At 39.1% G+C, this 15,948-nt stretch overlaps 1 long non-coding RNA gene across 6 annotated transcripts in view; it reads left to right on the forward strand.

Annotated features, from left to right (window-relative positions):
* The first annotated feature begins 2,330 nt into the window (after positions 1-2,330).
* Positions 2,331-15,948, forward strand: part of LOC115570862 (uncharacterized) — a 67,985-nt gene continuing 54,367 nt past the window's right edge. For all 6 annotated transcript variants that reach the window (XR_003981826.1, XR_003981822.1, XR_003981823.1 and 3 more), the window contains exons 1-3: positions 2,331-2,467; positions 3,038-3,165; positions 13,017-13,170. This is a non-coding gene — a long non-coding RNA (uncharacterized LOC115570862). The remainder of the gene's footprint in view (positions 2,468-3,037; positions 3,166-13,016; positions 13,171-15,948) is intronic.

Raw genomic sequence — 15,948 nt, forward strand, 5'->3', positions numbered from 1 at the left:
CAAAAGGTCACACCTACAAGAATGATTACATGAAAATGGCATGGAATCTCCTTCTTCATGCGCCTTGGAAGTAGGTGAAGTGGTGCCAGACATCCCACCTCGGGAGGGTTAAAATTCCACAATCGACAAGACTGACACACTGCGAGGATTTTATATGCTGAATTTACGGTATATAGCCAACAAATGAATACACGAATAGATAAAACAAAAGAAACAATCAAATGAATTATATAAAATTATTTCTGGCAGTGTGAAGAAGGCGCTGGTGATGGTTTTAGGTGTTCATTCTGAGAAATCAAACTTAGATCAATAAATAAGATTTGAAAAATCCACGGGTGGGACGACACAGAGTTGTGACCTCGGCCTTTTAAAAAGAAAATATTAGCTACTATCCTGTTTCAGGGCCTTTTAGATACAGTATGTACGTATGAAATTTAGTGAAGATTGGGTGAATTTTGCAGGAACGAAAGAAAAAAGCCCAAAAATCTGTGCAAACCACAAAATCCAGTGAAAGGTCGCTTGTACTGATCTTTATTTAGACATGAAAGAAATGCGACTCATTCCTTTGCCCATAAAATCACCAAATGTCAAATAATGGCCAAATATGAGATATCCAAATAACTTTATCGGCAAACAAACAAAGGAAATGATCAGCTGTTCAAATTTTGTACGTTAAACAAAACAAAAAATGATTCACAATTTGATGACAGACCTAGATTTACAACATCATCAACATCATCATGATCCTCTCTGGATATTCTTGACTCAGCATTGTCTATGGAGTGAATACACCCTGCTGTAACTCTGTGATGCTGTGCTTTTGTATTTGTAGCTGTTGTCTATCAAACAGTGATTTCGGCTGTGATGAGCCCCGAAGCAAACGCAAGCAAACTGTCCCAGATTGCTCAATAGCCAGCTTCTGGCCCAGTTTGTTGATTGGTTAGCCTCTTTCACATAAATACTCACTCACACAGACAGACACACAAATGAGAATTGCACCCATGGGACACAATGATTCTATCATACTTTAGCTAAACATAGACTGGGAATTAGTTGACTGGATAATCAATTTGACGGAGTGCCTCAGCAATAAGTGAGTGAAATGCACAGACAGTGCATGTCGGATAAGCCTCTGTAAGTCCAACATTTGTCACACGGATCACACGTGTAATCTGCATGAAGACAGAGCCCGGAAAGTTTGGGATTTTATTTATTGCAACCTTCATAACAAACCTGAACGGGTCTAATATTTCTATTCTCACTGTTATCCCTCAAGTTGTTAATCCAATTTCGTTTTTGACCATCGACTATTTTGTTGTAAAATGTCCACAATGTAAAAAATGATCCCGATAAAACTTCTCAGAGAAATCAATGTGTGTTAACAGTTCTCTATGTCTCCTGCTAGTGGTCTATAATGTATAAGCCAATTAATGTTTTTTGGGTGAAGAAAATCTCTGGGCACCATGTCAGCATTTTAACAGAAAAAAAACATAAAAGCACTAAACACCTCTAAAAGTAAATGACTTCTGAATAATTACTACCTATAACCCCTGCTCTCAAGGGAGCAATTTAGAGAGCCCAGATGGCCACCAAAATAGGATTTAGGTGACAAATTGACAACATTACTCACACAGGGATTATCAATTACCTAAATATCAATTTCTGTGAAATCTCACTGAATAGGAGGAAGGTGTCTTGGAGGAAGTGTCACTGACCGAAGTATACTGACTGCAAGATGGGACATTTTAGGATAATTACCTTTCAGCAACCTAATAAATCACATTATTCGCACTGGCGTTATAGCAGTTGATCGCGTTGTGTGTTTCTATATGCAGTGGGATCCACAATTTTACAATTACAGGTATATCATATGTGGCATCTCATTTGTTTATAAATATCAAGAGCACATTTCATCAATATAAACATTTTGTAAATAAACAATTCTACAAGCTGGATGAGTGAGAACCTTCATCAACATATATAAACAATCTTTTGACCTTTGTGTTAAAGATCCAGCCAAGTCTGTAAAATATTATAATCTTGGATACATCTCAGTTTGTTGTCTTTTAGTTTGAGATTTATTTCAAAGGGATTTGGGCCATGGGCCACGTACAACTACAGAGCATTAAATGATTGTCTGAGCTTTGATCCCAAACTAAACAAAAAGTTAATAGACTAGTGGAATTAGCATTTGGAGAGGAAGAAAATACGTTGTAGCTGTCAAAGCCATTATCAGAATTGATTTCGATTGATTTCGAGTAGTATAGACTACTGTATTTCATGTTTGTGCACTTGTGATTGACCTTGATGGACAGCTGTGGAGGATGACGAATGTCCCGCCTACAACTCACCTGATTGGATAAGCTCGCCCTCCTGCTAACCAATCTAAAGCAACGCTACAGGGGACTTCATACGCACGCACGTAAGGAACGTCAAGTAAGCTCAACAGTTGCGCTGTTGATAGCTGGTAAGTGCATATTTTGATATTAGTTTGAAAAAAAAGCATAGCTATCTTAAACAACACTGTATACATAGAGAATTGCATAAACAGCAACTATATTTATAACTACCAGCAAATTTATGGCGTGGCTGCTACTTTTAGCCATTGTTAGTGAAACTAACGTTAGCCTAAAATCGTTAGCTAAATAGCTAAGGCGAGCTGGTTAGCTAGCAAAACGTTAGCTCTTGCAAATAATGTATTTGTTGAATACCTAAATAAAAAAACATTTGGGTATATAAAAATATGTGAAACAATGTAAAATTCAAATGGTCCTGTACGTTTATGCATATGTATTCACCCTAATTGCTGAATGACTGCCTGTGTTTTAATTTTCTGTTTTTCATCTTACATTTGTTTTGTCATCCTATTGTATTTTCTCTTATATGAAATGTGAATGTTTGATTGTGCAATGAATGAATGTCAGTTCCTTAAAAAGGAGTGTCAGCAAGTTGAACTTGATTTTGATGTTAACCTGCCTAAAATGCATAAAAAGTCAACTATGAGGAATGTAAAGCTTAAGGTTTTTTTTTCTTTTAGGCTATGAAAGATAGCCCGAGCCATACCCCAGGGAGTGGTGAACACAAATTGTGAAGCCAGGTTTGATCAGCTCTGCAAACATCTCACTGAGGACCTGCCCTCCTGCTCCGAGCTTTCACAAAATTCAGGTATGTAGATGATGTATACTGCATTCATTTTCACTGTTTGATTTTCATTTAAGACACTGAAAAGACATGCAACGCACTGAAAATATTGCATTTGATTTCATATAGCAAAATGAATTATTTTTGTTTAAATTTAGGTCAGGATGGCATCATAACTTGTTGGCCAAATGAGAACCAATACATACTCACACATTTATCCTAACCATAGAATCCTATGCAGTTGTAATGCATTCTGGCACAGGAGCCCTGTTTTTAAAATCCTACCTGTGTGAAACAAAATATCTAACTTTTGTGAACACTGTTGCAAGGGTGTTGAGTTGACTTTGGAGTACTTTTGAAACCCATCACCTCGTGACGGTGTCTGAATACAGTCACTCATGACCATGTTACCTGGTCTGTCAATGCTTTCACTTCATGAGAAGAAGCAATTTCACACACATGAATGTTAACCTGTGTAAACATTATTTATTTATCCACAAAATATAAATGTGTTTGAAGCTGTACATCCACTGAAGAGATGAGCCATACATATAAATGTAGTCTGAAATACTGTAGTTAAGAAGCCAATAGATGTGCTGTTTATATGCTTTCTTTACTCCAACACCTTGATTATATTTAGTCGGCAGGTTTTACGCGAAACCTTTCACCTTGTATGTTATTAATTTTCCATCAGATCTGCAAAGTTTGGATGCATGTGATTAAGAAGTCAGGCAATGTAAATGAAACGTTTCAGTAAGTTTCCATGACAGTGATATATACTGCATAGATCATCTTCACTTATTTTGACTTGCTAATTAATCAACATTATTTATTCAGGGAAGAAAAAAAAGCAAACTTTGTAATTAGCGAATGACTTGATCTGTTGCAGCAGACTCAGCAAGAATTAGGAACTTTGAATTTGATCTGGAAGTCTAAATAACTCATTAGCATTGTGATTTAGTAAATGCAACATGAAGTCAGGAAAAAACAGTGCTGCTAATGCTTGACGTGCGGATGATTATATTAGTCAGTAAATTAACAGACAAATTAATCTCTGGACAAATAATTCAATAATGTGTTGTGTATAAACACAGGGCTTTTCTGTTTTTTCGGGACACTACTGTTTACATTCAGTAATTACTGATTCAATAGATGCACTGTCTGCCACTAGATAGCTTTATTGTATGTTTTGGTGACATTAGATTTAATAAAACTATTAACTTAAACTGGCAGTCACTCATTACTTTCTGTTTGACTGGATAAAACAAACAATTAAGGCAGCTTTTCGTAAGACGCAATAGATGCAGTACTACTCACGACTCAAGTGAAAACATGTTTCCCTTGTGGATGAGGCTCAAAGACAGAAATCTGGTCTCGTTTTCGAGCTGGACCGGAGCTTTGTAGCAGGCAGTGAGTGAGCACATTAATCTAATGCATCAGCAGGTCCACATTTGTTTTAATGCAAACTGAAGAGAAGAAACGCACTGCATCTCAAGGGAGAAGAAGCTTAAAATTTCGGTCTAATGATAATAGATGATAATGTTAATGAGTTGTCCAAACATAACAAATGGAATGAATTACTGCCTTAGAACCAAGTCTGTTTCATTAAAATACAATAAAAAGGAAAGATTAGTTTTATATGGGAAATAACTTTCCTCTTTTGCATTATTGATGAGAATAAGCGTAACATATCAAGGTTGGCTTGAGCCTCTGGTCAGTATTGATAACATATTGCTACTGTATAGTGTAGCCATTTTTCTCGAATGCCTGTGTGACATTAAGCTAAATCGAATTATTATCATGACTGCTGACCCCTCAATAGACAACATGAGTCACGCTGGTCAAAGTATTAAGCAGAGTTTCAATGACAATCGTTTCTTTTTGGGAGGCAAGATTACCTAAAGTGAGAACCCATGCCCATTCGAACGCAAGAGGTGACCAGAAGTACACACTTCCATCTGTCTTGATGATCTTATTCCCCAAGTAATGTTCTTCCACTTTAATCAATTTTGTGGCAGGCCTGTGTTCATAGTAGTCAGGAACAGTGGGATTATGTGCTGAGGCTACTCTCTCTCTCTGAGACGACCTTGTCTGTGTAACAGTACTGTTAGCCCTCGGCCTCGAGCAGTCAAACACACACTCAATCACCCCTGTAACCCTTGCAGTCAACAGCAGACTGTCGCAGGCCGTTTGCTACAATCTCAATTTGTATTTCGTCTCAGACTATGATGACTTGACAGAGAAAAATAAGAGGATTTGTCTTGATCTTCAACTCTCCCTTGAGGAAGTAAGTCCTCACCTTGAAGTTTAGAAACTGCATGACTGCCTGCTTTCGATCAAACATGTCCATTCATCCATTACAGTTTAACAAAGAAAAGGCATTTAGACTGTAAAAGAAAAATATGCACAATCATTTGAATCATATGGAATCTTTTGTTTCTCTAAAGATGAAACATCAGGAATTCAGTGAGTTTAGATGTATTGTGCGCGCAGTAGACTCAATACATGTTTTCAGTTTTTCTAAGATGATGTAAAGTATTTGCTGATAGGGTTGCTTAAGTATGGTACTTTGTTTATGTTGACATTCTCTAGAATATAACTTTTATAGTACTTTCAACTTAAAAGCCATACTGTCTTGCCGAGAGCTTAAAAATGAATGTATACGTAGTCAGAAATTAATACATTAATGGCAAAACGCACATAAAAACTGTGCATAGAAAAATACATCTCTATGATTTGGGTATAGTTTCCAGGGAGGTGACATCTCCAGATTGCTTGAGTCAAAAACTCAAAGATATTAGGTTTCCAAGGATATCATTTATAATCATGGATAATTTAATGTAGTATAGCAGCACATCCTCTTCTTTAAGAAGCTACTGAATGGATTTTCACAAAACGTGGATGGAGGGACATAAACTTTTGATAGTGATTCAGATAAATGGGTGATCCAGGAATTGTTTTTCCCACTTTTTTTAATTGAACTGTTGGTGAACAACAAAAAGAATTTAAAGACATCACCTCGGGCTCTGGGAAATTTTGATTGTGACATTTTACAGACTTGATGATTAATTGATTACTTTTTAAAATACAGGCACATCAATCAATAATGAAAAGAAGCTGTTAGTATCAGTCCTACTTAGCTTTAGATTTTACCATAACCATAGTAGCAGGGTAAATGGTAGAGCAGTCCTCTGCCAAGCCTGCATCAGTAAACACTGCAAACCTCTAACGGTGATGCACTGTAATGGTTCGGTCTTGGTCCTGGCCAGAACATCGCATGAGGTGCTAAACAGCAACTGGCTATAAATATAAGTGGTGAGCACTGCCAGTTGCACTCTTGTGGCTGAAATGAGCCTGATGATGGGAGCTTGAGAAAGAAAGGGGGATATCAGTGGTCACTAAATCATTCTGTAATCAGCTCTCTATGCAGGATCATCCATGCATGTTCAACGCCCCATTCTGGAAGGCTCCAGCAACAGAATGCTCAAGCTGACCCCATCTGTACCCCATCTCGTTTTGCATTATACCGAACCCATAAAAGTCCCATGCAGCACAAAAGAGTTAATGATTCCCTTTGTTTTGTTGCGGGGAACAGAACCAAAGCAAATGACAACAACAAATCCATCAAACTTAGCAGCAGTGAGCACATCAGCAGTTTTTGCCAGCCCACCAGAGGCCTAAAATGCACATATTGCATGCTGGCCCCCCAAGCAGCAGGCGGCCCTGGGACTCGCCAGCCCCTTGGTGGCCAGAGAGGACTTGATAAATGACTGGAGCAAACTTCTCTGTCACCAGTGAGGGAGGAGTCCCCCACAGTAAGCTACATCATCCTAACAGCATTATTCTTTTCATGCCCGTTGTCGATACAGCGTCCTGTGATTGGCGTCACGCTTTGCACAGGTTAATTGGAATCCTGAACTGGAAAACAACGGGGGAAAAGTGCAAATATCATCGCCCAGAGAATCACCATATGAAGACCACGAATAAGTCTGTCGATTCCGATCCATGGCAAAGACATGAAATGTTAACAATGTCGGAGAACAGATTGTACAGATTGTTAACAAAGATTCCTGAAAAATATTTAAACAGGAGAACATTTTTATATTTGTATTTCTAAAGAGCTGCTAATTGAAAGTACCTTATAACGAAACCAACAATTGTTCAGCTTCAGATTGAGATTTTCCATTCTGAGTTTTGAATTTATTGAGACAAAAAGTCTCATTTATTTATGAAAGCAACATTTATCAGAATACAAGAGGATGCTGTTGAGCTCCCTTTCCAAGGTGCAGTGTACTATTCAGGTCCATTACTGGATTGGAAAAAGGTAACTCAATCACTGCATGTCTCTGGCTATATAACAAGCATAGACTCAGACCAGAGGGCACCCTTATGTTCAGTGACCTATGGCATGAACACGACGAGAGCAACACCTTGATAAAGTAGCTAAACATGATGGAAGTCCACAGTGAGATCGACACTTAAACATAGCTTCTGACAAGTTTAACTCACTTAGTGAATGTAGAAGTAAATGTGAATCAAGGTGTGTTTGACTTGATTCTTTGGCAACTCGTCAAGATGTGGGACAAGTGCAGGGCCATTACATTAGAATGGACAGCTTTTCTCATCAGGGTAAATAGGAGACAATGTCAGATGGCCGTATTGATAAGTTAATGAGGCACAAAACACTTCGTAGAAGACCCATACACCACCCACCCCACAACCATCTCCTCAAAACATTGATTTACACATTATTCACATCGCAGTGTTTACATTGCAGAAAAAGTCTTGGTAATTAAACCTCTTGTCCACGTGAACACGTAACTTAACCATTTCCTTTTCTCTTGATCCACAATTATCCTACATCGTCCCGCTGACATATGTCTGCTGTATTGTGTCATCAAACGGACGAGTGGCATAGAAATCCCTAATGAGAGCCGAAATACTTGTTTCATGTTTGAGCAGTAATGGAAATTACTTTTCCTTTTAGAAACAGGCGCGCAAGTATCGCAAGAATCACCGAGACAACAGATCAAGAGTAAAATGAAGTATGCAAATGTAATCATATTTATCTGAGAATGCTTATGGCAGAAAGCTATTAATTTCTCCTCTGCTTCTTGACACTTTAACATATGCATCACCTGCTTCTCGCAAATGATTATTTTTGTGTTTTCCATCTCCGTTGACAGAGCATTATTTTCTTTTCCATTGCGTCTTGTTATTTTTCTAAACTTTCTCTGTCTGAAGAGTGTAATGGCCTCTGATTGAAATTTCATTCAGAAAGACTAAGTGAAATACATGTTGTGTATTTAATGGGAAAAATAATTGCACGTCAGATGAAACAAAGCATGACGCATAGTAACCAGGAAGAGTGACTGAAAACACAAGTCAGCAAAGAGGTCAGGCTGTTCACTCTCTCATTTGCTGCAATTACTCGCTACACTCTTTCATTTACTCATTCCATCACTCTCTCACCTGACTCATCTATCGCTTACTCACTCGTTCTCTCACTGTTTGGGGCTTTACGTTAGACATTTCAAGATATAATACAGTAGAACAGTGCTTTACAACTGTTGGAATACAAGTTTATTTCTGGAATATTTTTGTTGTGAGGAGTTTCAAGTTTAAACAAATCACCTTTTTAGATGTATGTATATATGTCAAAGTCTTCTAGACGCATACTGGAGATAGATTACTCTAATCAGATTTAGACCTGTCCCAATGAATATACGTTATTGACTAGATAAAAGTACATGACCTCCATCTTTTTTGCTGATCACAATACTGCCCATTGTGTTAGCTTGCAGTTTTGTTAACACATCCAAGAGTCAATTTTATTTATTGTTTTGGTTGTGTAGTTTATTTTATTCATGAGGAAATTAGCTTGTTGCTTGTTGAAAGTGTATACTTTTGTTATATGCTATTTTGTTATTATATCAGTGGCATAATGACAATTATATATAACTATATAATATTGAGATTATAAAACTGGGCGAAAAAAAACAAAATAAAATATGACAATATACCTCAATATCAATATTTCAGCAATATTTTAGGGATGACTATTAGTACTTTCATGAAATATTAACAGGATGAGATTTCTGATGAATAGTCTTAGATATTGTTGATATAATGACAAAGTGGTCAAGGGAAGTATTGGAACAAGTAGAACAGTCATGCAATGCAGCCTTTACAAGATGATATAGTAGTATTGTCTCATAACACAACAATGACATAAAATCCTTATATCGCCCAGCCCGACTATACTGCATATATAAACATGGGAGCCTATTCCGTCCGACAGAACAATACTACAGTAAAACAATTAAAAGTGACTCGATAATTTGGACACTACCATGATGACAAAGTTGCTCCATGGTACAGGATCCTTATAAGAATGAAAATAGTGCCATAAATCCTCATTGGGATTGTTGCACTAATAATAAGTTGTTCTAGTTGTTGGCAGATCTTCTATACTACAGTAAATAAATGAAAGCTTTTCTTATTGATAAGCAGAGTCTCCTCCTCAGTTATGAAGGTGACCTCTGCAGAATCGTGAAAAACCCAATGACGGACAGAAAGCTCTTGTGCTCTCTTTCTCTCTCTCTCTCTCTCTCTCTCTCTCTCTCTCTCTCTCTCTCTCTCTCTCTCTCTCTCTCTCTCTCCCCTCCTCTCCTCTCTCTCTTGAGATGCACAGTTGCTGCATTTGGATGAATAAAAAGCAATGCTTCCTGTAAAGACTGCCTGTGTGACTACTGTAAAGGAGTGCTATTTCAATTCATCCCTGGAGCAACCCACAGGAATTGAGCCCATATTGAGCTCACTCCTGGGCTCCGAGAGTGGTCAGGAAGATTGATTCCAGGGCTAGCTCACCGCTCACTGAAGACTGAAGTGCAGTCTGGTTTGCACTCGTGCATCACATGACCTTGTAGATTTGATAAGAATAAACAAAATATTATGTAATAAAATAATATGAAGATGGAATAATGTCAGCTGTCTTCTTCGGGCATTCAAAGTTTTGGTCATTCATAATTATTGCCTATCATCATAGAACAGCAGGCTATCATATCTTCACTATCTATAGCGTAATGACCTGTGGGTTATTGCAGGGACAGTATGGTGGTGATCACTGCATCTGCCAAAGTGCCTCTAACCTTTTGAGTATCACTTATAATTAGCGGGGAGAAGACATGCAAAAAATACCAGATGGTAACATTATTTGATAGTCTCCCAAAATGACGACCACGGTCCTTTAATTCTTGTCTGATAGTTTTAATTAAAACGGCTTGTCAAAACGACAATTTACGCTAAATTGATGCTATGCATGATGCTATTAATATAATGTCACTGACATTCCTATTAATTACCCTGACTAGTTGATATCACACACATCTTCATTATCGACATAAAGATTAAGATTGCCTTAACTGTTAGAGGACTGGAGGAACCCCAACGTGATGCATTATTCTACTATCCATTCAATATGAATATTAGCTCATTTTGAGGCCAGCACGAGTCAAAAATGATGTGCCCTACCTGCCGAGGCTGTGTTTTCTTGTACTCTTTTTTTTTCTGTTTCTTGCTCTGTGACCTGAGAAATGGCACAAACAGTGACAAGCCTGACAGGGAATATTGTGGACAAAACAAGCCTCTGTTTGGCTAACCAACCAGCAAATATGTCAGATGATGCAGTTTGTTCACTTCACACCGCAGCGTGTCGCACAAACGATCAAGCTGAGCAAATTATTTGGATCTACCATTGAAAATCTACACATTTTGTCAGTTTTTCAGTAGCCGTGCTTTCACAATACAGTTTACTGTCATGCTAACTGAACTGTAGAGAAAATGCATGCCAAAAAATACCACGCCTTTCTCATTTCATTTTGGTAGTCATATTGGATTTGTAACAAAGAATAGAGAGTCAACTGTCCATACACTGAAAAAAGCAGTTACCAAAACATAACCAAGGGCTCACAGGCTTCATCAGTTTCAGCTGATACATATAATCGATAATTATCTGCTTCGCATGGTGGATACCCATAAGATAACCAATATTATCACATTATTTCATTATTTCATTATTATATTTTCATTATTTCAGTTCCCAACCTTTAGTTTATGTACAGCTGAGGGTAAGAAAGGCTAAGAAACACTGAACAAAGATGGATGATTTAAAATGCCACAGCTTTATTGAGATTTGGTGTGTTAAAACTCTTAGAGTACCTCTTCTTCTTCCTCTTCTGCTCCTTCGTTGTGTATATTGGTAGATTGAAAAACAAAAAACAAATAGCAACCTACTGTATTGGAGTGTGGAGAATAGAGATTGCTCCATTTGTCATCTGTATATATACATATATATATATATATATATATATATATATATGTATATATATATATATATATATATATATATATATATATATATATATATATATATATATATATATATATACATATATATATACACACACATATACATATATATATATATATATATATAGTACATACCTAGACCTATAGATATTAGTAGATTAAGCATTAAGATTGAGCGAGCGACATGGTAGCTGCAAGCTAAATACTAGCTGAATTTTATTTAGGATTCTGAATACAATACAAAGCACTATAAAGAAATGTGCAGATATAGCTGCCTCCATAGTAGTTATAATGAAAATCACCACACATAAACAAGCATTACATATTCTAGCAAAGCACAACCAGTGATGAACACTATAATAACCTTTATTTTAAGGGTCTGTCAAAATCAGTTTTGTACAACACAACATCAAGAATCCATAAAACCCCCCAAAAAATGCTCAATACATTTTTTGACATACTTTGTAAGCAGAGCTAAAGCATGGCTGAACATACTCCACCACTATTGATCAAATATATCAAAAATTGTTTGTTAGCTTGCAGTGTGTTGTATGAGGCCCAGGTTGCGGTAAGTGAACAGTTCAGTCAGGTCTGTCTGGTTCATCTGTTTTTTCCTGTGACAGGGTAGTCATCTTCATTCCCTTTGTCCTTACTTTGGAGCAGGAGGTAATATATAAAGGTCTGCGCTCACATGAGGTGTCTCCCTCACCTCTCCACTTGTCCTCCTGGACTGAGTAATGTCTGAAGCCTCAGTCTTGGCTTGATATGATGAGTTATATCCTGAATTCAGGGAAGTGGACATTTCATTTTTTTCGTAATGTAGACATTTTATGATGCGGTCATGTATGATTCCATCCCATTGGCTTTCGAGGTTTTATTGTCAGATAAGAACTGTGGCACATTATTAGCTTACGCACCCATTTTTTTTTTTTATATTCTGTCTATTTTTCTTTATGTTTAAATATCAATTGGTGGGTGAAAACAAGTAGCAGTACCAGTTCTTATTTCCTCAAAACAATTAGGCCAACCACATGCTTTACAATGACCGTAGTGTATTTTAATTGTCCATAGTTTACGACTGTTTGTCCACACTGTTATCCTTTGTTTTATGGTACCAACCAGCTCAAAGTCAAACTCAATATGATGAGGTATTAGCCTCCGCCACCATTTCACTCAGACATGTCAAGGTCAGGTCACTGTGGGATTGTCTCCAACCCCCAGCGGCCGCAGCCACACATCTTCCCTCTGTAGGGGACGCACATTATTTGTGTTCACCTCATCACTGCTCAGATGGGCTGTGCAGAGATAATAATACCCCCTTTAACCTTCTAAATGATTACAATTGTAAAAAAAAAACAACTGCTTTTGCTAACACTGTCGCTGCTTGGATTTTGTTTTCAGGCTACATATTTATTTTTTTCTGTGGTAGCAGTTTGTTGTACTGTTTACATTGCATAAATATAAACACTATGAGTATTTATATGCACACATTCCATGTTTTATAGGAGCTGCTCTGTCCTGCAGTAAGACTCCAATGATGAACCTATCCACCTGCCTGATGAACTTGTACTTCAGAGCAATGAGACCTCCAGTTTTCTGCCATGGTGTTTACTCTGAGGCTGCCAAAGGAGGAAGGAGAGGGGATCCATTTGTCCCAAGGTGAGACACACTCTCCAACACCCCGATGTTAAATAAACACTCCCAGACCTCTGGCCAGCTCACTCCAGCCACTGGAATACCATTGGCGTGTCTAGATGATGGAGGGCTATTGTTATCTATCGCCTCCGCACTCTACTGAGAGGCCAATGAGAAGGCAGGCCACAGCGGCGCGCTACATATAGACTCGCCCACTTGCATTAAGTTATATTTGTTGGTCCAAAATAAAAATAGAAAAGCAGATTTACAGACACTTTCTTAGAATAACATCTGATTGAAGAGGGAAAGAGGGAGAGAGGGTGGAAAAAAAAATTAGATCGCAGCTCAGCGTGTGTTTCATCACCTGCAAAGCCAATGAGGGGGAGCGTCTCCGCGTCAACAACTGTAAAGCGTATCCCAGCTTCTGCTGCTGCTGCTGCCATCTCCGCTGCACGCTACACTAACCAAGAATGTGTATTTCTGCAGATGATTAAATCAATACCATTTTGACAAGACTTGTTGGAACATGCCTCTTTATTTTACGCAATTCCTTCCCTTTCGTCAGGGAGCATTTATCAACCTGCTGGGGTGCTGTCACCTAATGGAGATTGTTCTTTAGTCTGCTCTTGATAGAAGGGAACGATTATGATGCATGTCGATAGTTTTCAGAGATATTGACACAGGAACAAAGAGCAGACCCTTGCGGCTGATAGCCTTTTCCCTCACACTCCCTCAAAGCGCCTTGGTCATGTTTCAAATGTGTCTTTCTCCCTCAACTTACCTCTCCCATGATGATTTTCCTTTGTTTTAGAGGTCAATTAAGGTCTCAAGGCCCCACAAAGGGAACTTCAGTGTTCCCTTGTATTTACTTTTCAACACAAGCCAGACACTCCTTCTCCTGTCAGTTGTTTGGCTTAAGCCCTTCCCCCAAACAACAAAAAACAATCTGCCACCTTATAAAGGCCTTTACATGGTGCCTTTGGTTTGGCACGCAAGGAGTTAATGATAAAACCAGCCCAGGGTGTGACAACAGGCCGTGAATATAATAAGCTTGAAGGAGACAGGAATGAGAAAAGGTGGGATGCATATAAAAAGAGGGAGGAGAGTGGGAAAACAAATGATGAGCTCTACCTATAAATTCTTCATCTGCATTGGCTGATTGGAGCGGCTTGACTGTGCGCTCAGCTGTGACTTAACAACTAATCCAGTTTGTAAGTTATTATTTATCTCCAGGAAAGTTTGTCAAACTTGGGCTTTGATTTTCTACCCTGATTTCCCTCTTGTGGCTCGCTCTCGCACATGCTCCCCACATAATTTATGACTGCCTCTGGTCTTGATGACAGATTATTAAAAGTAGAATTAGTTTTTTGCGCGGGATTTCTCCACTGGGAATTGGGAAGGCAGTGCTCTCCGCGGAAGGTCTCTTACGAGGTCTCCATTACTAATAGAAGTTTTTTTCTCTGATGGGGGGCAAGGAGACTAATGATTTGAATTTACTGTGGCAGCCGTCACGTGGTCTGGAAGGCATCAGTCGAACAGACAAGAGGTTAACTTCCTCCCTGTGGAGAGGTTTATTGGATTGTTTAGCAGCAGAAGGATAATGTTTTTGTCATAGACTGCTGCGGCAGAACAGCGGTGTGGCAGAGAGAAGGGGAGAAGAGAAATGAAGGGAGGAAGGACACAGAGAGAAGGGGGTCCAGGGATGGATAGAGGAGCAGAGAGGAGAAAACAGCATGATCGGAGCACAGTGAGCAAGGCGAAAGCAAGTTATTTCTAATATAGGTGGACAGATACGATAAAAATCGGTGATAGTGCGCCATTCCTCTACAGCTCTTACATGTGCGCAGGAAGAAACACACTCCCATTCAGCGGTGTGCACAAAAGTACACACACGCATTCAGTCTCACTCACACACAGACAAAAAGAGAGATGTTAGTTCCTTTCACCTGATGGCCGTTTGGAGCTTGTACTCCCAGCATGCCTCGGCAGTATGGGTACCAGAGGGGAGTCACAGCGCAGCTGAGAGCCTCGGCTTAATCTTATGCATCATTAAGCACTCAGCGGCAAGCCAGCGCTGTTCATATACATCATCCACGCTTAATAAACATAATGATGACATAAGATGTAATTCTAGATGAATTTTCATTTTATAGGGAAATGGAGAATTCCTGTAGAAAGGAAAGAAAAAAAGTAAATTATCTGGGAAGTACAAAATAAATTATGTTTTTTTTCCCACTTAGATGAATGTAGGTGTTTGGTGCATTTGAGTTGGGGATAGTGTGTTAGGCTGCATGGGGACGTGGCGTCGATGGTGGCGATGAGGCTTTTGGTTATGGCGGTGGCGGTGATGGTGTGGCAGGTGTGGCTGGTTCAGAGGCGGGGTCGTGGCGGAGCGTGGGGAGGGGTGAGTCTGAGAAAAATGGGGGTGGCTATTGTGAAACGTTTGCAATTTTTAATTCCTAATCGCGGGGCATGATGGACAGGCTGAGACACCCCAGAGTGTGCAGCTCATCCATCATGGGAAGAGGACACCGGTGAGAGAGAGAGAGAGAGAGAGAGAGAGAGGGAGAGAGAGAGGGAGAGAGGGGAGATGTAAAATTTCAGATGGAGTTACCTTACAGGGGGGAGAGGGAAAATAGATTCCCGATAAAAGCGAAGGATGTGGGAGTGAAAGGGCAGCAGGTACTGTGGGAGGGCATCACGGGCCCGAGATTGCTTCATGTCTCCCTGCTGGGACTCCGGGGTAGCTCGGCCTGGAAATGAGTTCCGCTTTCAGGGACTGTACCAGACATTGAATCATCC

This window comes from Sparus aurata, chromosome 20 (genome assembly GCF_900880675.1).
Source record: "Sparus aurata chromosome 20, fSpaAur1.1, whole genome shotgun sequence".
Taxonomy (NCBI): domain Eukaryota; kingdom Metazoa; phylum Chordata; class Actinopteri; order Spariformes; family Sparidae; genus Sparus; species Sparus aurata.